Genomic DNA, 21,703 nt, shown 5'->3' on the forward strand with positions numbered 1-21,703 from the left:
GGGACTAGCTGACGTGTAATAAGTATTTGAAATCTGGCCAGCATCAGTGGGAGGTTAAAAGAGTAGTCAGTGCACCTGCAAATTAGTGCATCTACCCATAATTGGGGCTATTTAATCAGTGTTCCTGGGGGACTTTGTGGGAGAAGTCCAGTAACTGGCTCCTTTATGCCTCTAGAGCAAAATATCTTTTGGGTGAGGAGAAGACATTCCCTCTGCTCAAAGGCATAAAGAAAAGGGACAGATTCACTTTGCCAATTCGTAATTGAAGTTATTGGACTAAGTTCCTAGTGCCCCATTCAATTCTTTGCCAGATGAAGATGTCCCGTATAGATTTAACTGTGGTCTTTTGCTCTAGCTCAGCAAGAACACTAATACAAAAGGTATTCCTGGCAAATAAACACTGGACAGATACAAAGAAACACCGTGCAAAACCTAAGCCAGGCAACGAGCTTCAGAAAGATCAGATCCACAGATGTGCTGACTGAAGTTTAAGAGGCAACTTAACAGATGTACAAAGCTGTAGATCAGAAGGGATATAAAACAGTTAAACTTGCTTAAAGGCACAATGTGTCACAATCTAACGATTACATGCATCCTAAGCCCGACAGAAGAGGGAACATACGCTCAGCTATGTGCTCTTGGCTGTAGGCATGCCAAGAAGATTATAAAAATGCCATGCTGTGATATGTTGCCCTCCTGCCTGAAAGGCTACCATTAAGCTGCTTATTTACTGCACCTATTCAGGCAGCAGTGCGGTTCAGAGTGCTACCTGTCTTCTTGTTGGATAAATTAGTTGTGGATATCACAGGATTATTGCTGCCTATTGTTCAGTCTGGTGAAGGTGGGAAGAGATGAAAGACGCTGATCTGACCTTGTAATGTTTTGTGTAAAATAAGAGATGCTTTTTCTCCATGGCGAGTGTCATAGTTGATCTTGGTAGGACTGATTGTGTTAGCAAGTCTGGAGCTAAATTAAAAAGGTTAACATACTAATGAAGGCAAAAAATCTATCTCAATCATCTCTCTTTATATAAATAAATTTATAAAGGGAGAAAGATGGAGGGGGGAAGATATGGAGGTGTGGAGGAAAGTGCATGCCACTAGAGCTTTGTACTCTCTTTCCAGCTTTGTAAATCAGCACTGCTTGAAAGGAAATCTTCATGAGAACACACAGGAAAACTTAGCCACCCCCTCAACTCAAAATGGTTTTTCTATATAAATTGTTTTGCCCTTGTATTTTTATGATATATGGAGCTGTGAACTTTAAATTAGTGATAACAGAAATTGACAAGTACAGCATTAAAAAATAAACTATGCAGCCCTACAGGCTTAATTATGAAGTGAGCAGGAAGATAGACACAGAAAATCCTGTTTCAAAATTTTACCTCACATAATATAAATAAAAGATTATGTCTTCCACTGGTAGCCTATAGATCAAAAGGATAATATAAAATGACTACCCTGTATTTATTTTGCCTTTATTATGTGTATAGATAAACTATACATTTCTCATTTTCTTATGTCTTTTAGCTATACACAGTTACAGGCACTTAGATATAATTATGGGTACATAGCTATAAATTAGTATCTGTAATTATATTTTCATAAAATGACTAGAAATGCATACTTTTTCATAGTCAAAATGTAAAAAAATAATTTTTAAAAAAGTATTCTAATCAGTGATATGGCAAGTTGAATATAAATCAGGCAAATCAAAAAATAACTTGATTGGAATTTACTTTAGAAATTGTGGCTCTGAAGATAGGAGTGTTTTAGAAGATTACTAAATATCAGATGCTATTTGTGATATTACTGTTATGACAGTATTTATTGTATAGATGTAAATATGTCCTAATATAAACACATATGTTCACCACTCAGGTACTGCGTGTGCTGAACTGATAATTTTCATTGCTGTTCTAAACAATTTCTACCTGTGAAGTTTGGATAAAGCACCAGAGAGAGAGGGGTTTTGTTTGCCTGATGAACCATTACTAACTCGAACCATTTTATATGACTTCAGTGTAGCAGATTAATGGCCAAAAGTTGAATTTTAATGGCAGAAATCAGTAACTAGAATTTCATTGCTGGCTATGACAAAACCATGCCTGAACCTGAATTCAGATATCTGAAGCAATGATCTGAAATGTTTTGAATTTCCAGCTATACCTTTTTATTACTGGGAAAAAAAGGAGGAGGAAAGAATCTGAAAGCAATAGGTGCAACTTTCTCCTTCCTTCCTTGAGCTAGATATTTGACCACTTTTGAATGCCAGGATAGCAACTGATGCGTGGGAAGAGTCAAGAACTACTAGCACCTTTTAATAAGGGCTTACTAAAAGTAATACTGCAGTATTTTTCCTTGTTACATCTCAGAATGCATGGTGCCCTGGGTGATGGGATTATCAGAGAAGTGTCAGGCTGTAATATGCAGGATTGTTCTAACAAAGTAATTCCCCATTTCCGTATTTGTTTGCCTGTGATTTAGGACTATTTCATGCAAAGCCTTAGTTTGTGAAGGTAGCCCTGTTAACGTCAGTCGGGATGATGGCTGAAGCTGGGCTTTTCTGATACTGGCTTACAGCACTGAGCCCTCTTGGATGGGTATTTTAAATGGTAATTATTGTATTTGACTATGATCAATCAGGATGAAAATTGACTTGACTCCTTAAAGTCTAAATCTCTTTATATCATTATTAGCCCTGCATTTTCCTCCTTGAACCTCTCTCTGTCTGCCTCCATCACATGCGTTTGCTGGATAAAGATAGCCCTTTGCAGAAATTAAAGGAAAATGTCTTATCACTAACAGTCCTAAATTAAATTTAGTATAGAAGATCCATTATAAAAATATAGTATTTTTTTAAGTTGTCATTTTCCATTATATTTGGATTTGATAATCTTTCAGAAACTTGTAAAATAAATGTTGCATTGTCATGACAATGCATGGGAATCAAAAAGGAAGTAGCACCAGAAGTCTGACAACTGTAATAACAATTATTCCTTAAAATACTGCTAGTCTGGAGCTGACACTAGTGGTTGTATTGTGCCAGAACAGCCAGACTGTCCACTCTCCCTTTTGGAGAATAATGGTAGCTCCTCTCTGCAGTTATTTTTTGCCGTTTTTTCCCTCTGCCTCTGATCTATGGGGAGCATGACGTAGGAATACACACAGCTACATCACAGCAGATCTGGGATTTGCATCTGTCTCTACAGTAATGTGGCTCCATGGCCAAGCTGTTTGTTCCCTAAACCAGCCGCTGTACACCATGCATGCTTCATGTGGACTGAAATGATAACGCACCTCTGAAATCAGCTTGTATCACTTTTTTAGGTGTTTCAGGTGGAAGGCTTCTAAGCACTAATATATATCTCTAATGTCGTTCAGAAACATGAAATCTGCTTCTTTCACGACAAGGTGATGGAGCCTGGCGAGCATCACCAGTTTTGCCAGTCTGAACAGTGCATAAGTACATCTCTGGAGTTCATAGGATTTAACTGCAGTAGCACAGCTGTGTCTTGAGACTTCAGGGGGTTTGCTAGCTTTTTTGGAAGCTATGAATTCAAAGAGGTTATTTGGCTTAAATAAGAAGGAAAAAAGTAATAAAGGAATATGCACTTAAGCGAACTCTCATGGAAGGACCTAAATCACTGCAGTTGCAATTAATGGTAATCACTGGCAAATCTGCCTTAAATGTGTAATTAATCCTAAGCATGTAAGTAGTCTGACTGATGCAAATGGAACTGCTCAGACACTCATGTACTCACATGCACAAAATTAGTCAGGCACTTGGCTTCTCCAGTAGGGCTGGATGGAAATGCAAAACTCTTCTGCTAAATCGCCATGGGCTCCAGAGAATCGTGCAGTTTAATTATCTTCAACCAGGGTTAAAGAGGGATGGAAATATCCTTTTGTGCCAGAGAAATTCATCCAGATGTCATTTGTAATGGCAGGAACGACTGACTCAAGGGAGTAAGCATAGGTGAGGTTTTGCTGCATGGCAGTTATCTGAAGCCAAACTACTTTAGGATATTAATACAAGCCCAGGGTAATCGGCCTAGGATGAGGTTGAGATTTTTCATTCAAATTTAGAGATGTCTTTCTGTTTGAAAGTGTTGTGGGGAAAATTAACTAGGTCATGTAAATGAGGGTAGGAATCATTTGGGGAGTCTTCAAGTACTGCGGTACTAACAGGTAAGGTTTAACTTGACTTCTCGTTTTTCATGTGTAACAATCACCTGTAATGTCAACTGGCTGCACATTTCCAAAACAAAGGGATGGTGGGAAAAATCCCAGAGTTGTATAGACTAGAACAAAGTTAGAACTGGATCCTGTCAAAAATTCTGGATAATGGCTAAGCAGAAGGATTAAAAAGTATGGCCAGAAGTTTTGCAGCACTGAGTAACCATGTTACTTTATCCCAAACCTGCTAATAATTTGCAAGAGCCCAGACAGATGCCAACACTTCACTCATTGTACCTGACTGAGAAAAAAGATTTCAGAAGGAAGAATATAGTTGTAAAGAACTTGGAGGGTGGGACTGGGGGAGGAATATTGGTCAGAAATAAAAAACTGAATCAGAAAATTGGAATTTGGCGTCAGTTTGGTGTGTGATAATCCTACAAAAATTTGTGCCTAATTCTATCAGCACTGACATAGCTAATTAAAACATAAATTTATTGCTTTCTCAATGTGTTGGACAGTTAAGCCTGGAGACTATTTTTGTGTTAATTATATACTGTAATAGCCTTTATTTTCTATATAAATCTGTTCCGTATCTTTTACGATGCAAAAATAGAAGTGTATGCTGATCTACAGTTAAATCAGTAGTTACTGCTTCAAAAAGCATGTTATTCTGGTTGAACAGTCAGTAGTTCTGATAAAGGACTAAACCACTGGAATGTAATGTACACTTGGAAAAATAAACAAATTGCTGTGATACTGAGCTGAAGAATTTTTACAGATTCAGCTTCCTTTGAAGGGACGCTCTATGAGGCTTTGCTGTACTGAACACCTTTCCAGAACATAGCATAATTCAGTGAGTTAATGTATATACAGCATTTTTTACTTCATTTCTTTTTATCTGCAAATTTTCAGAGGATGAGTTCATGTGACCTCAACAAAAGGCATTTGGGATATTTAGATTCTACAGAATCCTGAAGATAACTGCAATTGTTTAAGATGGCTTTATTTTATCCTGCTTTGTGTTAACGGGGATTTGGCATTCAGTCTTGGTCAGAACGATTTATTTTTTTTTATTATTGTTTGGGATTTTGAGGAAGCCAATATTTTTGTTCAGAAATTTTGCAAAGCTTGAAAAGTTTCATGGTTCCTCCCACAATGCCCAACAGATGGCAAGTGGTGCCTGGGAGTGCTTGGGTAAGCACATCTTGTGCAGCAAGTTCGAATCAAGCAAAGTGTGTACAGTTACAAAAGAAAAGAACTGACTTTCAGTCTTTCTGGCACCTAAACAATAAGACAAGAAGTCTCATTTTCAAGTGACTTTTAAATTATTTATCCAGTCAATGCAAGTGTGGTCTACTAAGGTACTCTGAGAGCTTTGCCTTTCTGCAAACTGCAGGTCTGGGCATGCTGTTACTCAGCACAGTGCAGCACAATGTTATGTGTCCAGAAAGAAAAATGGTGATGTGAGGTCAGCTTGGCTCCAGCCTAGTGATGCTTTGTCAATATTGTATTGGCAATCCAGTTACTACAAGAAACAAGGACATTATGTAGCTGTTAGGACGCAGAAAATAGCTATCAATCAGTTTAGTGAGTAAACGAGCTCTGGCTGACTGGTGTAATTTCTTTCAAAAGCCTCAAGTGTCTCTGTTGCTTAATATTTATTTAGATTAAATTAACAGCAAATTAGAATGATTAGGTTGGTTTTTTTTTAATGTGAAAGAGTTCAGAACATTAAAACAGTTGTAAAACTCGCATTGTTTTAATTTTAATCATAGTAACTAAATTGACATGAAGATTAAAAAAATGACTGTATAGAAAAGTCAGTGCAGGAAAGCCATACCCAATGAATATGTTTAGTATTTTGAATTTAATACAAATTGGAGATCAGCAATATAATTTAAGATGACTTCTTCAGTAAGGTATTTGTCAGTAATAATGCAACAGATTAATTTATAAAGGTTAGTTTCTTTGAAATATTCCTTTTCGCGTTTGCAGTGTATCTGCAGCCAAAGCGTATTTTGGCTTTATCTTACTCAGCACTCCACAATCCTAGACCAAGTCTGTTACATTCTTGGTGTTTGCTTTGCTATGAAAACTCACAGGCTGAAAAGCTGTTGCCTTCCAAGTCCTCCATATATAATTGAAGGGATATAAGCAGCCCCACTCTCCAATAAGACTCCTTTCTGCTCAGCTGTGGAGCATAAATACTGAAGCTGGGAGATTTAAAGTTTGTCTGAGAAAAAAAGCACTACTGTCTTAGGACTTATAAAATGTCCTTTAGAAGCTCGCTGTGTTGAATGACCTTAGATAAGTGATATTCTGCACTTGGACAACAGAATAATTGCATCATATATCAAATGTTTGCATTGAAATCCAGAATATTTTAAAACAGGACCAAGGATCAGGTTGACACGTCCAAGTGAGAAAGAAAAATGAGGGCTATAGGAGAGAGGAACACCTGTGAAGATGGCCCTTCCTTTCTGCAAGCCTTGGCTGTCCTGCAATCAGCCATGTTATTTTTTCTTGGAGCCTAAAAGGTCTGATGGTGGCCACTGCCTAATTCAAGGTCTAGTGATGCTGATCGAGTGCCTGCATCTGGAAAAGAAAACCAATGGGAAAAAAAAGCTGAAAAACTGCTTAGCTTTCAGAATAAAATCTGTAATGGATTGCTAAATAAAAACAATGGTGGAAGCTAAATATCTTGCCTTCAATTAAGTCAGGCTATTTTATCCCCTAAGTTGCCTAGTTTTATACACTTTCATGCTACTGTCCTTTCAACTAGATATGAGCACAGGTACCTGAGGCAGCTTTACATATGTCTCCAAATATCAAGGGAGATCTTCTCTTGCATAGCTAAGTACACCGGGAAACTTCACGGTGCCTGTTAGTACCCTGCATGTTGGCCTGCTGACTTAGCATACAGCCTTTCTGACAAGTTGGTGCGTCAGAGTGTAGAACTGGGGGTTTGTGCATGCCCAGCATGCCGAGTGGGAACTGGAGCCTTACATGTTTCCATGTGGTGCAGCTGCCTCCTGAACCAGATAGCTCCAAGTTGTCCAGGTCTGCTTAGGTGAGCTACAGTCACACTCCTGAACTGCAGGGTCGACATTCCCCTAAGGAGATGAAAATCACCAGGAGAAGGTGGTGACAGCTTTTGTTAAGGAGTCGTGGCTGTTGTGTTAGAACCTGGGAAAAGGAACTGGCCATGGAGGTTGTTAAAAATCAAGATGTTTTCACTTCTGCTCCTCCAAAATATTAATCCAATCAGAGTGAATGAAAAGTCCCTCTGAGATTGTGATTGCCACAAGCTCTCTGTTAGTTTGTTCAGAGTACTGAGGTTGTTGGATTCTTTCACCAGCTTGACAAGTTCCCTGACATTGGTTTGGTTTGTATCATCAGGGAAGTCTGTTTACCTTTATTCTTTCCGGTTCCTCAGTTACAAACTCAGTTATACACTGATAAATGTGCCCCTTGTGCAGCCTCTCTTGCACCTCTGAAGGAACTGCATACATGCTGAGTGCAGTGCAGCATCCTTCTTCCTGAGGAAACGCAACCAGGTGACTTTATGTTAGATGTGCTTTGTGTGTAAGTGTAAATATCTAAAGAACATTGTCTTACTTGGCCTTTGTTTTAATGAACCTAAAAATCTGTGATGCTACTGCCAGTGAAACATCTGTGTGCACACACTGCATTTATGGGTGTCTGTCTTTTAACATCAATAATCCCTTCTTCCCTGCAGAACTCTTGTATAAAGGTACCATTAGGACCTCATTGTAATATAAATATAACTTAAACATGTCTTATTTAGTAGACAGTCTGTTTTGTGCTCTGTAAAGACCAAGGAAAAGGGATATTTGGGTGAATGACCAGATTCTGGATTACTGAAAGGGCTGGTACGTGGGCTGCCTGCAGATGAAGCCACTGCTCTCAGAAAGGTTCCCTGGGGCTGTCAGGGAAGCAAGTCTGAAATCGCCTGAAATTGTCTGAAAGACACCCAAGCAAATTAGAACTGAGAAGGTGGGAGTAAAAAGCAAAGAGAGGTGAAGAAGATCTTTACACACATTGGATTTAGAAGGTTGGATTCATCATGCTGATCAGTTAGCATTCTTCCTCTATCAGATCAATCAGTCTTCATTTTCAGGTGTGATCATATGGTAAAGCTAAAAGAAGACATGACTAATATTTGCATAATGTTCCATAGCTTGAATTGTGGTTTAGGATTTAATGGCAGTTGGTCAAACTGGGATGGAAATGAACTCATGAAATACAGAGGTTGTTCTTCCGAGTTCTGGCTGCAGGGGAATGAAAGGGATAGAACATTTGCTGTTACGGTCAGGGAAGCTTTTCTGAGTAAGCCTTTGTGGGTCAGGGATCTGAATATCCAGGCATCTTTGGGGCTGGTACATTTGATTGTCATAGCTCACGTTTACGACCACTGGCCAGTGTAGCCTTCCTCTTCATTTGAGTTCTCATGTGGCAAGTTATGACCTGTCCTTTAAAGTCTACCCAGCCCAATCCCTCTCTGGGATCAGACTGCAGGTGTGCAGGTGTTTTTTCAGGTGGGATCAAAACCAAAAAAGAGTGTAGGCAATACCTGCCTGCTGTGAGTTCTGTGTCCATTCAGAAGTGTTCTTCAAACTACCTGAGCCGTAAGTGGATATGAAAACTACCTTCTCAGTGGAAAGCCAACTATTCCCGTGGTCTAAAGCTAGCCACGCTTCCCTAAACATGTCCCTAATTGGTATTCAATCTTAAAAAATGTCTTTCATTAAAAATATAATTTGACGAAGTGGGTAATTGACTTGCATTTGATTAAGGCAGATTCTATTGGATTAACATGATTAATAGATAAAATTATAATCAAACAGAAAGCAGTACAAAAGGTGACTTAAGCCATGGGTCATATTAAGATACTAAATTTAAAAAAGATTGATACGGTAGGAATATTCATTTCACAGTAGGTTTCATGCTGTTCCCTTACAGAGAGTGATGTAATTCAAATGAATTTTGTAGTCACAGAATCACGGCTTGTTCCAAAGGCCTTTGGAGTTGATGAGTTGTTGTGCCAGAGAAGTGTCTTTATGATAAAACTTTACACCTACAATGTAAATATTCACTTCTCCCATACTGATAGCAGCAAAATGCTGTTTTAGAGTAAAAACTAGTTCTGAACTCCAGAGGGAGGGGGAGAAGCCTAATGGTCTTACAATGAAAAAAACATGCCCAAAGAAGAACGACTGTCTTCCAAGGCTTGCTGTTACGTAGCACTGGAACACAACATAGCATTTCATTGTACGTATGTTAGGAAGACAACTTAAAATTTGGTGTGAAATTTCACTCACCAATACACTGGACCCTGCATTGATTCAGAGTAAAATAACAATTCCAGTATTAAAACTATAGTTTTCCTTTTAAGAGAACAAGTAAAGGTTATAGACAGCAACCTCATCTTAAGATAACTGTAAAGATGGAGGTAAACCATTAAAGCTACACTGTCCCAAACTGCACAAATTGTTAGCATTAATGTATGTGTCTGGCTTGTACTTTACTTTGAAACAGTGAGATTAATTAATGTATGTTTGTCTAGCAGCTAGAGTACTCCTTTGATGAAGTTAAACATTTTCCTTCCTTGCCAACCATGGCCAATACATTTTATTGGCTCCTTTTTAGGTGTGACAAGCCAACAGAGTGGTCCATGTGTGGTGCATAAAAGTAATCATGACTTGAAATACCTGAAATGGCCCACTGGATGGGTTATATAGGCAAATAGTTACAGTCTGATACGGGAATCTGATCTAAAGATAAAGAGGATCTTTTCCATCAACCTCTGTTGTATTTCAGAAGGATAGAACCAGCTGAAATAACTAAACTTACAGTTAACTAACCTTCCCTGATCAGCAGCTTGTCAGTAATTAGATCAGCACTTTGCTAGTGAAGTTAGAGTGTGTGTGGCATCCACCAAGTTCCTTGAAACAAAATACTGACTACAAAATTGAAGATACTGGTAAAACATAAGCAATAAATTGTCAGCATGGGATGACAGACTATTGACTGTCCCAAATTTAATGTGCAATAGACATGCTTTCATTGAGGTATCTGTAAGATAAGAAAAAATAGATGAATTAAAAACTTTATTATAAGCATTCTATCGCAGAAAGATGTAAAATCTTTAAGACAACTTCAGCATTATCTCATGATTCACTAAAACAGAATCTAAGCCTGGCAAAATATATTGAGCGTCTCCTCAAGTGCAAAGTACCCTGGGAGTTACAGGATCTAGTTGTCTATGGAACCCATCCAGGAAGCCACTTTGTGTTTAAAATCATGATTATTTTAGACTAGTCAAGTGGGGGATGATGATGCCAAAGCAATGTAGGAAAGCTGCCATTGCAAGATAACGTTGCATTGATTACCTTACAGTATCCCAAATGCAGAGACAAATCAGAATCGGCTTGTTCCTAAAGAAGTTCTTGTACTCTTTGGTAAGCAGTACAAAAAGACTTCCAGATACTTTCCTAAAGGTTCCAGTAGGTGCCAAGTGACTTAACTGCGTTTCTTGGGGTTTTTTGTTTGTTTGTTTGGGGTTTTTTAATTAAAGATTCAACTCAAATGCTGTTCTGAGAAGAAATGGACTTGCTTTTTTTTCTTAACTGAGGCTAAAGTAATTCCTGCCATTTAGTGGCTGCTGCTTCTAATAGATTGGATTTATAAATTTAGAGAAGTGGCATTGCAGAAATGGCATAAACAGTGCTCCGTTCCTCCGGAACAGCTTCTGCTGCCAAGAGAGCCTACTTTGAGCTTACTGAAATTTAGTTTCAAAGATGCACTGGAAGGAGAATAGTTACTTCTCCTTTTTCAGGTCATTCTTGTTCAGCTTAACTCAGCTTTACTGAGTGTGGCTCAGTCATATGTATAATATTTGCTTTGTAGAAGGAAAAAAAAAACCCATCATTTCACTTCCAAGCTTACTTGAAATCTCTTGAACTGCTGCTGCATGATATTGGTATTTTAGTGCCAAAGGTAATAAATTCTGTGGTCCTTATGACATGTTTGGGAATAGCTTTAGCACTGGAGACAGAAGGGCTGAGCTGGACTTTTGTCTCTGTACTAGGATGATCAGTTAATAAAGCTGAAGAAATTAATAAAATTCAGCAGTTCTGTTTTTCAGTGAGTTCACTATTATTTTCTGGATACCCTGAATCTCAGTACGTGTTACCTCTGTCAGCCAGTCTTCACTGATTATGCAGAGTACTTATCAAGGCAAACTCTAAATTAAAAGCTATGCACAAAGCCAGTTTGCTTAAGGAAAATTGGAAGAAAACATAAGAAAGAAGGAAGAGTATGCTGTTTTCGATGTCTTAACTTAGGCAGGACACAACTTTTAAACTGTTGATTTGAAACCTCTTGAATAGCTTACTTGCAGAAGCAGCATTCTGTTCTTAGTGAACTTGGCAATAACTGACTAGGGATCACTGCATATATAGATTTTCTACTTTATTTAAGAATAAAGTCATATTTAGATGTATGGATGAATTTGAAACACTGTTGCTTCATCTTTGTGTCTAATTGAGATACTACCATGGATTGTAAGGCTCTGGAGTATAATGATTTGTCAGCACAGGACACAGAGTGGACCAATTTAATAGTTGCTAGAGGGGTTAGGATTCCAACAGCCTTTGATGAAATCTTTTTTAGGTCAGTAACATTTAGAGAATAGAAAAAAAATCAAGTAATTGGAGAGAAACCAGATGATTTGTAACTAATTTGGAAAAGTACAGATTATATTGTTGTGCAGCATCTTATTCATTAAATAAAAAGGTCTTAAGATTTTATAAGGGATAGATTAATATTGATATGTTATGATTCACACTGTTTAGTGTGCAAACATCAGCCATCCTTTATTTTTTTCTGCACATGCTCAGTGCTGTTGCTGAAACCACTGTATCAGGAATTACCATGATGAGTCAGTAGATGACAGCCTTATATGTACTTTTCTCATTTATGTTTTCCACTGCAGAAAAAATATCTGCGTGTCTGTAAAATGTGAATACAAATATTACAGAAGTACACAAATTTATGCATGTTGTGGCAAAAACATGGCTGAGTGAAGTTTCATAAACATAAGCTGATCTCTGCACTCCCTACCATCCATTCTTACTTTATTTGCACAGGCTCCAATTTGTGACAATGACACCTATTAAATATAAGTTCATTTTTAAGTTTTCTTACTGTTACATTCTGAGTGAATATAGACACGCTAGTTAAGAGTCCAGCTATGGTTTACTTTAAGGTGATAAAGGTAAAATATTTACCCATATCTAACTGGGTAAATAGTATTTAATTCATGTTTATTACAGTAGTGCCCAGGGGCTCTGAATGAAATTGGTGAACGTTTCACAGATAGTGCAAGGGGCAGCTTTTGCCTCACACAATGTGTAGCAAAAAGCAGCAAGGCAGGCAGGAGGTCAGGGTGCACACAGGCTGGGAGGTAACTGACCCAGGGTAGCTTTGTAAGGGAGAGGGAATGCAGAGCAGCACCCTGCCTGCTGGCTGAGTCGGGAGGTCACTCTGGCTGTCACAGGGAAGGGCTACATGTCCCAACACTATTACACGTGTGTCACAGAATATACTATCTATTTAATACCTTCATATAGTTTCTGTTTCTGTATAGAGATATATATATGTATAATTTTGCAGATATTTCAAGATGCCACTACAAACTGTTACTAGTACCTTGCAACTAGTATAGGAGATTTTTTGGCTCCGTTAGCTTGCTTGGTGTTCATAAGGCCTTAACCTTCTGCTATGGGGTGAAGGGATTTAAACTTCCCAGCACCTTGCTGTCGTGTACTTGCATACTTGAGAATGTTGTGTGAGATTTTTGGAGAATCCTTTCCATTTGGCAGAGATATACGGATACGCTTGTTAGGAATGGAACACTACAAAATAGATGGTCAGCTCTGGAGGGGATCCTTCAACGAGGGAATAGCTGAAGGAAAACAGTGCCAAACAAGCAACATTTTGCTGAGAGGTTTTCAGAATAACATTCTTGACTTAGAGCCCATTATCTAACAGATGTGTATTGATTTAATAAGCCTCCCTACTGTTTCACTGTAAGCACTTAGTTCTCTCATCTTCAGTGTAGAACGTGGAGCAGGAATCTATTAATAAAAAGTCCCCGATTCCAACAAAACATGTCGGTACTCTTATTTGCCAAGGACAGTTAAGTATTTCAAAGCTAATTAAAGCCTCATCTTTTGATTGGGATGCTGCAAGCAAGTCCCTCAGCTGGATATAGTACCTGAGATAGAAATATATTTATTAATATCCTTTTGCTTGACCAAATAATAACATTAAAAACTATTTACTCTGTTTTTCCCCACTGTACCCCCAAAATGATTTTATGAAATAGTATGTCTTTCTGTGGTTACAGAAGTAAGGAATTGACACCTTGCCACTGTCAAGCTGTTATTTCATTCTCATTTCTTTCTCTAGGTGATGTGATTACGAACTGTATTGGACTCTGCTTTTATGTTACTTTTAATATCACAGGCTTCATTTGCAACCGAACAGTAATAACAGTAATGTTCTAGTGAAAATGAAAATATGAACTCGTAAGACAAATCCCTCTGCATTCACAGAATAAATGCCAGAATGGTATCAGTGCATGAACACAGTGTCTGTCTTTCCTGGGCTTTAGATGCCCTTTCTCTGACGCTGCGGCTGGCTGCAGGCTCTGCCTAGATTGGCATAAAAACTTCCGTGCAGCTGATAACGAAGCTGAATATGGTCTGTCTGCAACCCAAGGCATCCACTACTCCAGAACTGCAGCAGATGTGGCAACTGCTTACATCTGCTCTGTCTCTGAAGGTGGTTCCCTTAGGAAGAAGGCAATGGCTCAGCCAGTTTCCCTGCCTTTCTCTCTTTCTTGCTTTTGCTTTTTTTTTTTTAATTTTTATTGGAACAAGAGACAATGAACAGGAGAGATGAAAATAGGTGAGATCTGGCACAAAATCTGTTGCAAGAATGCATAAGTTGGGAAAGGGATAGTGAGAGACAGCTCTGCTGCAGCTGCAAAGTTCTGTCAGGTTTAGCGAAGTATTGTGTTTGGGTGGCAAGGGTTTGGTAGTGAGGGGCTGTGGAAGTGGCTTCTGTGAGAAGCTGCCAGAAGCCTCCCCTGTGTCTGACAGAGCCGATTCCATCCGGCTCCCAGCCGGACCCGCCGCTGGCCAAGGCCCAGCCCAGCAGCGATGGCGGCAGCGCTGCTGGGATAACGGAGTTAGGCAGGGGGGCAGGGTGGGGGGACCACAACCTGTGCAACTGCAGCCGGAGAGGAGAGGGGTGAGACGGGGTGAGAGCAGCAGCCCTGCAGCCCCCGGGCCAGCGCAGCAGGGGCAGGCGGTGCTCCAGGCACAGAGCGGGGATGCCCCGGCAGCCCGCGGTGAAGGCCATGGTGAGGCAGGCTGTGCCCCCAGCCCGGGGGGTAACGGGGGAGCAGATCCCCCCCAGCCCGGGGAGCGCCCCACGCCAGAGCAGGGGGTGCCCCAAGGGGGCTGGCACCCTGTGGGGCAGCCTGCGCTGGAGCAGCTCCTGGCAGGACCTGTGGCCCCGTGGGGAGGGGAGCCCGGGCTGGGGCGGGTTTGCTGGCCGGGCTGGTGGCCCCCCGGGGACCCCACGCTGGAGCAGTCCGTGCCTGCAGGACGGCACCGCCTGGGAGGGACCCGGCTGGAGCAGCGTGTGCAGAGCTGCAGCCCATGGAAGGGCTCACGCTGGAGAAGTTCACGGAGGGCTGTCTCCCGTGGGACGGACCCCGCACTGGAGCGGGGGCAGAGTGTGGAGTCCTCCCCCTGAGGAGGAAGGAGCAGCAGAGACAGCATGTGATGAACTGAGCGCAACCCCTATTCCCGTCCTGCTGTGCCACTCAGGGGGAGGAGGTAGAGAAAATCAGTAGTGAAGTTATGCCTAGGAAGAAGGGAGGGTCGGGTTTGGTTAAAGGTTTGGGGTTTATTGCTCATTATCCTGCTCTGATTTGATTGGTAATAAATCTTTTTTTTTTTCCCAAGTTGAGTCTGTTTTGCCTGCAACAGTAATTGGGGAGCGATCGCTCCCCATCCTTATCTCAACCCACAAGCCTTTTGTTTCATTTTCTCTCCCCTGTCCAGCTGAGGAGGGGAGTCACAGGGCGGCTTTGGTGGGCACCCAGCATCCAGCCAGGGTCAACCCACCACAAGCAAATGCTTCTGGGCTGGAGTGGAACTGGAAGCCGTCGAGCTGGGGATAGCGAGTCAGCGGTAGTTTGCAACCTCTTGCACAGAGAGAGAGTGGCCCTCTGTCCTACGTGCCCACAGACACATGCTTAAAATGAAGGTTGTTGCCATAAGACGTGACCTTATGTACAATGAGCACAGCATTAAAATAGTCAGATTGTAAAAGCTATGTAAATCATGAGTTAAGCTGTGCATTTATTCTGATACTTTGCCTGTTGATTCATTACTATCAAAAAGCTCAAATGAAAAAAGCAATTGGTTGTGTTTTGAATAGCAACTAATAGTTCTACACTATAGTTTTGTGGTGCTGAGCTCCAAGTATTTTAGAAGAGTCTGTGAGTAGGAAAACGGATTGGTTTTGTCTCCTCAGCCTCTTGAGAAGGAGCATTCTTGATGTTTCCACATGCGTATCACCAGAGAGAGACATGGAAAAGTAACAAGGCACTTTTGAAAGCCTTAGCCTTCAAACATGACATTCCTTCACACCTGCCTCAGTTAAAACCAGTCCATTTGTATTTCGGAGTTCTGTATTTCTGTAGTGCATATGTTGTAAAGTTCCAGAAGACCAACGCAGGAAGCATCCTATACAACACTTCTTTTTTTAAGGTAAGAAATGCTTATGTGAGGAGTTCAGCAAGTGTTTTGAACACAGCACCTCATCTTTCATAATCTATTACTATTTTCTGCAAAGTTTCAACTAATTTTCTTTTCTGAGTCGAACTATAAAGCTTTTAACTGTAAAACTGATCTCATAAAGACGTGTTCTAATGCTGTAATTACCTGAGGCCTGATCTTTCAACCCTTGACCGAGTAGGTAATCTTTATTTCTCTGTCTAATCGTACTGACTGAATATAGGAGTCAAGTCCAGCCTATCTGCCAGGTCTCTGCGCAACTTTACTAAACCACAATTTGTTTTCACACGGATAAATGATCTAAGTGAAGGGTTAACAGTGTTCTGTCTCTCTTAATTTGAGATTTGGAAGACAATTATAATTCAAAATGCTTCTTCTAGTTGAGACTCCTTAGGAAAGACACATATGTAGCCTAGAGCTAGAAGTCCAACTTTGCTTTTAAATGCAAATATTTTAACAAGTATAACATACAGAAGCGTGAACTATCAATTATTACTACTAGGCATATGTAAAACATCTTGTTTATCACAAAGAGACCAAATTAGGCTAAAAATGTAAAATAAAAATTTGTAATTGAAATGCCTGCTCTTTAGAACTGCCCATTGTTCTTATCAGAAGTAGCCTTCAGGTTGTCCCGACGCATCTGAATGGATCTTTCAATAAGAAAAGATGGGAACTACCGGTATGGCAGTCTGGTGTTTGTCATGCAACCAGGCTTCTTGAGCATGGTGTTAGAACAGCGGTTATTTACAGCCGGCCTGACAGATGAGCTAGAGACTTTGATTTCCCATACTTTCAGTCTCTAAAGCTCTTACTGGTACTTACAGAATGACAAGAGGAAAAGTTTCCTGTCAGGCAGAGCGGATTTCCCAGCCTACCTACAAACACAAGAATACAGCCAAAAGTCTGTGGAAATTTTGGAAGCATTAACTTCAGTAGATTATTATTTCTTTTAAATCAGATTTTAACTGCATTACTCTGAAGGCAGATCAACTACAAGTTTCAAAAATTATTGGTTTCAGTTTCCCGTACTGTATTGTCTCAGATTAAATCCAGTCAAATTCTAGTGGTTACCTCCACGCCCAGAGGACTTTGTTCTGGGTCAGTAATACCTTGGTGGTATTTCCTATCTTTCAGAGCTGCAGCTGGATTGAGTCTCCAAGGTGATTTTGTTTCATCATATTGTAGACACGATAGTTGTTTAACCAATATTTTCCCATTCTCAAGGGTAGTTGGCAGTTTTTGACCAGGTAATAATTGTCTTAATCATCCTCAGTGTGTCTTCAGGTTTTACATGTGCACATTCTCAGTCGTAGGATTAACGTGAATGTTAAATATGTGTGTGGCACAGTCCTGTGACTTGTATGCTCAGAAAACATAGCCTCATGGTATTTCTGGAGACTTTCAGTGAAGTTAGTGTGATGTTGCAGCAGCCTGTATGTTATTTCCCACCACCCCACCCCACAATGCCTTCTGAGCTCTTCTGTCACTGGAAGTCTCTAATCCCTGCTGGTTAGTGGACTGTTCTGGTTTTTCCTCTTTTGGTTTTGGTACAAATATTTGTACGTTGGCCTTACTGACATGGAGTGATACCAGAGCTCTCTACAATGTTTGTTGCTGACTCCACTGGGGTTCTGTGTATCACCCCAGCCCCCTTGATTTGCCTGAGATATTTAGAGATGTGACTTGTATTGTATCAACTGCATTTTAACCTTGGAATTTATAGTGGTTCATAATTTAGTCTATTTGATGTTGACAGAATTGATGGAGATTGTTGATTAATACCTATTTTACAAAACAATATGTCCAAGTACTATTATTTAAAGATAAGTCATCTACATTGTTTCACAGTTTCATCCTTCTGTCCTCTTAGTGATGGCTTCTATGCTTTTTAAAGTTCTGAGGTTTCAGGTGTCAGAACACATACTTCTTTTTCCTCCAGGCTTCTTGGAATGAAAGGAAGCCTACCTCTACACAAGGTTGTTCTCAAAAAGTTAGAAAATCCTATTTTTTTAAACATAGGCTCCCCCTACCATCACCTAGTTCTAATTTCTCTAACAGCATACAATTAAGGAGACTTGACTTAGCTGCTGAGACTTTCACTTCAACTCATTAAGTGCACGACAACTCCAGTAAGATTTACTACTGTTAAAATAACAGGCTGTCTACTAGGTGGTGTTATATATTTAGATATTTATCAGACACTGTGGTATCCGATTGAGCACTTAGTGAAGTCCAATAGTGGAAGTCAGACCATACCCTTTGTGCCACTCAAAAGGATGTAAAATAACCTTCATGTCTCTGTATTTCTACCCAAAGTCTCTCCTTTTTGTTTGGTTTCTTGCATTAGAGGGGAGTGTATCGGAAGCAGTCAGTTGTTTCTTGTCTTTGTATTGTTTGATGTGTGATGAGCTTGGTTATCAGGTCTCAGTGTGCTACTGAACATGGCTTCAATTGCTACAAAAAGTGCTATCTACGAGGAGGCAAATATGCCCTCTGCTGACTTCATCTGTGGGTAGAGTTTAAAAGCTGCTGTCAGAGAGTATACAATGGAACTGTTGTTTGCAAATACAGCAAATTAAAATAAACATCTTTTATCATAAGAAAGCAATTAATGTTGATTCGCAGCTTCACTCGGTTTTTGTTTCCTGACCTTCACTACATTGTGATGGTTTTGTACTTCCTCGGACAGTTTCTACTTGCATCTGCATCGATTAAACCTTGATCTCATTTATTATCTCAGGAAATGGTCTCAAGGTCACAGGGCTGGAAATTTAATTATGGTGGCAGTATATTAAGTGGCACATTTAAAGATGCTGAATCGTAGTAATTAATTTTTTGGATGGTGGTCTCTAGGGAACAGGTTTTCTCTACACTGGGTGTTTAGACATCTATCATGGCCATTCAGCTTGGCAGCTGTCTTTTAGCTTTAAACTGCATCATTATTCATCTTTTACGACTGACTTTAAAAACACTAGACAACTATATCCTTTTTTATTGTAATATATGTCAGATGCTTGTATTAAGCTATACTTCACCTTTGCTATAAAACATTAACAGGGGTTGCTAGGAGCTACCTGGGCTGGCCTCTAAATTGAGACAACAATTACCCTTCGCTGACATCTAGTGTCAAGACATGAGATATAGCCGGGGTGCTGAATCCATTGGCCTGGAAATCCTGCACTTCCCCAGCGATTCAGGCTCGCCCAAGAAGCTGCAGCACTGGACATAATTAGTGGACACGAGGGATTAACTTGGCACTCAGTGTTGACTTTGTAGCAGCACTAGGTTATTGAATGAAATGCAGCACTGCCAAGGTCTTAAAAAGCTTGTAATGTTTAATGAAGGCATGGTCATTAAACTTGCTGGATCAAATATTAGGCAAGATGGAACTGGGAGGTATTTAATAAAGAGGCCTGAAAATATGAACTAAATCACATCTACTCATTTAAACTACTGGATGAAGCCCAGCATATTTCAAAATTGTTCACTGCTGGTTTAAGCTAGGTGGTATGAACTGGGAAGGAGAATAGTACGCAGGTTTTAGCTTTCTGCATAACTTCACAGAAAGTTTTTCTGCTGTAGAGTTATTCTTCTTAAATTAAACACTTTAAAGTTCACACATTCTGCTCGGATTGCAAAGAAATGTTCTCTAGGGAGTGCTGAGGGTATTGGAGTTCTCCTAGTGAACCACATTCACAGATTTTAAGTGAGATCTTGTAGCCATTGTCAAGCTCCATCTTCCAGAACCAAGACCAAAATATTAAACAGTGGGTTTTCAGAATATCCTTACAAGAGTTGATCCTCATACCAGTATATCAGCAATACTATTTTTACAGGCTGAGATGAAGAAGAAGAAAATCTCTTAAAGCTGTTGGGACAGTCAGAGAATGGAATTAATTTCTAGGTACAGAATATTGGACATAGCATTCCTCCTGCACCTTGTCACCTCTTGATCTCTTTAGATGTGGTTGTCTTTGTCCTTGCAGTGTTTGATCTTCTCTTAAATTCTTGCCGTGAGCCCATCCAGCTCTTTATGCCATTTGGCCTTTCTGTAACAGTAGTGCATCATCTTCTACAGAGGGCAGTTAGATCTCCTTTTTGTACTCTTGTGATTAGAATCATGCAATTGTGGTTGAGATGATTAAATGTGGTTCCTGTACAGTGTAACTGATGAAAACTAGTTTTTCCTAGGTGTATGTGTCTTCTGAGTGCATCTTGCTTCACTAAGCTAACTCCAGCAGCATGGTACGCTGTTGGCTTAGAAAGAAACACCCTGTGGTTGATGTTAATTCAGCGGTTTTATAGACAGTATTAGTAAATGCCAAGCATGTCAATCGTCCACCCGTCATCTGTCTTCCCATTGTCTGAAAAGAAAAATAGCAAGCAGAACAGCAAGCATATCAGAAGAGAAGTAGAAGAGGGATCTCTGAAGTCAGATATACGAAGGCGTATAGGGCTTCTTAGCTTTACTTTGGTTTGATTGCAAAGGTAGTGGTGTGAAGGACAGCTCCCAGAAATGCCAGACACCGTAGCTGTTCTCAAGGCTGGAGTGTGAGAACAGCAGGTATTTTTGACCAGGGCAATTCAGTTGCATACAAGCCTACTTAAAAATGGAAATGAATGACTGCACAGTGGCTTCTTACAGAGCTGCATATGGAGCCTTGGAACTGTCAAAATCTCATCTAACTTCACAGGTACTAGAAAGGAAAACAGAACTGAGAAACAGGCTGGCCCTTCTCATGAAGTAAGGAATGTTCAGTGCATCTGTGCTGGTGCACGGAGACTGTTCGGCTCCTTTATGTCTCTCCGCACTATCTAAAGATGCTTTTCTAGCCAGTAGGCTTCCTGTGTGTCCTTTGTGGTCTAGATCTGGTGGTTTCTCTGCATGTAGTCCATAGGATATGTTTTCCAGAATACGGGAATGCTATTTAACTTCATGCTCATGACATCAGAAAGGCTTAGAAGCAAGTGAGGTGGGAAGAAGGGCCTATGTCTGGCCAAGAGTCACTTCTAACATGATGTGCTTGCAAGTATAACACTCAGTCTGGCCAGCTTGTTTCCATCTACATGTGGCTGACAACCACAAGAGGTTGACAACCTCTCCTCTCCTCTCCTCTTTGTAATTTCCTCTTGAAAACAGCCTATATACTTGTAAATTAGCACTCTCCTACTTTCAAATATTGCAATAGAACATAATAGAACATAAAAGTGGGAATAAGGTATCCTGATCACTCCTGTGGATCATCACAGCTATTTTCCAAGTGCCCTAGTCTACTCGTATGTTATTAAAATCGGATAAATTGCATGTTTATGTGGTTTTACCTCTACCCAGGCAAAGCAGAGCAAATCAGGGCTAGCTACAGCTGCAAGAACAGGATAGTCAAAATGGTTAATTTTTCTCTTGTAACAAAAGTTTATGAATAAACCCCTTTGTTCAGAATCCAACAGATTTTGTGAAGAAGCAAACATATCACAATGTAAGTAATAAGGTGGAATTGCATTGGGGTTGGAACTGATGGAGGATTATAGCTGGAGTTTAGTAAATAAAAAAAAAATTAAAAAAAAGATATATGGGTATTCTTTTTGTCAGGCTTATGTTTTCTCACTTCTTGTACCCAA

This window comes from Falco biarmicus, chromosome 7 (assembly GCF_023638135.1).
Source record: "Falco biarmicus isolate bFalBia1 chromosome 7, bFalBia1.pri, whole genome shotgun sequence".
NCBI classification, from domain to species: domain Eukaryota; kingdom Metazoa; phylum Chordata; class Aves; order Falconiformes; family Falconidae; genus Falco; species Falco biarmicus.